The sequence below is a fragment of the Eumetopias jubatus genome, unplaced genomic scaffold, assembly GCF_037043125.1.
Source record: "Eumetopias jubatus isolate StellerSeaLion01/CBP00866 unplaced genomic scaffold, mEumJub1_p1.0 scaffold_5, whole genome shotgun sequence".
Taxonomy (NCBI): Eukaryota; Metazoa; Chordata; class Mammalia; order Carnivora; family Otariidae; genus Eumetopias; species Eumetopias jubatus.
Window position 1 is genome coordinate 132,012,665 of NW_028274811.1, and position 2,158 is coordinate 132,014,822.

Here is a 2,158-nt window from a genome sequence, read left to right on the forward strand (position 1 = left end):
TAGTAATTGAAAATAGCAGACATTTATTTTTTACTATTTCTTTTGTAGGTTTTAGTTTAGAAAGCCAAATTAAAGTACTGAAAATCAGCTCTTATGTTCACAATTCCTTCAATTTACATAAATAGTTAACACCGTTAGGATAATTCTCTAATATTTAAACCAACTTATATTTTACTTTTGATTAAAGTGCTTTCTTAGTTTAGCATTGGGCCATGTTTCTGTCTGAGAAGTAGTATGAGGGTATACCTTTTACTTTATTGAAATTCTTCTTGCTCTCTTTCCCTTTATTAACCATTTGACATTTGCAGACATCCTGTCACTTTACATACTTTAGAATGCATCTCTGAAGAATATACCATATAATCATAATACAATTATTGCACCAGAGACTTAATAATGTCAATAATATAATCTTGAGGTGCCTAGGTGGCTCAGTCAGTTAAGCTTGATTTTGGCTCAGGTCATGATCTCAGGGTCCTGAGATCAAACCCTGTGAACTCTGCACGGGGCTACGTGCTCATCAGGGAGTCAGCTTGAGATTCTTTCCCTCCCCTTCTACCTCTCCCCCCTCGTGCATGCATTCTCCCTCAAAAAAATAAATAAATTGAAATCTTTTTTTTTTTTTTTTTTACAATTCATTTAATTGCAACTGGTAATCATCAAATTAGCAATGGCTATCTTCAAAGGTTGTGACACTAGCTTTGAGGTCATTTCTCAAGGATAATCAGATACTGAGTCACAGGCACTTCCCATATATGATACATCATATAATCAGACTTGGTTTATCACCGGCATTGTTGAAACCAGACCTAGGGAAAGAACTAGTTCTGGGGACACATGCATGGTCTTAATATAGCGAATGTTTAGCCTGCCCTGATTATTACAAAATCAGAACAGCGAGAATATTCGCGGAATAAATTGAAATCTTAAAATATATATATCTATAATCTAATATATAGTCCCTTTTCAAATTTGCTCATATATTTTTTAGATGTTTTATTTTCGTTCATTTACCTTTTCAATCCAGGACTCAATAAAAATTCAAGCATTGCATTTAGTTATCATGTGACTTGACTCTCTTTTGATGTTATGTACACTCTCTATTATTTGTGTCTCTTATGACACTGATAGTTTTGAAGAATCCTGATGGGTCGATAGGTTTGCATTACCATCTTTTTTCCTGGAACATGTCAACATGTCTAATTCATTTTACCACTTTATACCTTAGTGTATACCTTATACAAAAAATACCCACGGAATTTTTTGGCTTTTTTCAAGGGATAAGGAGTTAACATTTACTGATTGCTTCCAATTTACCATGCAGGGGCACTTGGTTGGTACAGCAGGTTAAGCAGCAGACTCTCTTTTGTTTTCTGCTCAAGTCATTACCTCAGGGTCTTGGGATAGAGCCTCCTGTGGGGTGTCTGCTTTAGGATTCTCTCCCTTCCTCCCTCCCCTTCCCCACTTGCTCATGCCCTCTTTCTTTCTAAAATAAATAAATAAATCTTTAAAAAAATTACCATGTAATATATTTTCCCAAATTTTATTACTTATTTATAAGTATATATATTATTTATATGCATAGACATATGTATATTTTTGTATATATATATATATATACACACACACACACACAACAGAATAGCATGCACATGTGTTTTTTTTCACAAATTCATCTGTAGTATTTCTTTTCAGGTAAAAGGTATCACTATTTTTGTTATGAGATAAATGGAGCTCAGAGGTAAGCATGTTAAAGACCAATTACAAATGGAAGTTGGGGTTTTCCTTCAGGCTCTTTACCTGAAGACACACTGCTTACTCATTGGGCAGCATGTTAAGGAAGAAAATCTGTAAAGTATCATTTCTGTATTTTAAATCAGGAATACTCCACTGGGGAGATGAGATACAAAATATCCTGTACCTGTTGGGACAACTGAAAGTAGAGATGGGGGTGTCCAGGCAAGCCTTACTATTAAAGAAATCCTACTCAGTTAACCTTGGTCACCAATCTTTTTAGAAATACTCCATTCAGAAAAGAGTAATTGTGCCCACTCTTTTCAGTTTGATAATCATGATGGTATCACTTAATTATTATAAGTAAATTGTCTAAATTCTGTAATGTATATAAATGAACTGAGTAAACTTTTAAGTTAGAAGT

At 34.0% G+C, this 2,158-nt stretch overlaps 1 non-coding gene across 1 annotated transcript; it reads right to left on the minus strand.

Moving 5' to 3' along the window:
• Nucleotides 1-780: 780 nt before the first annotated feature.
• Nucleotides 781-912, minus strand: LOC114204920 (small nucleolar RNA SNORA72). Its single transcript, XR_003608274.1, has one exon. It is a non-coding gene; the product is annotated as a small nucleolar RNA SNORA72 (small nucleolar RNA).
• Between the last annotated feature and the right edge of the window lie 1,246 nt (nucleotides 913-2,158).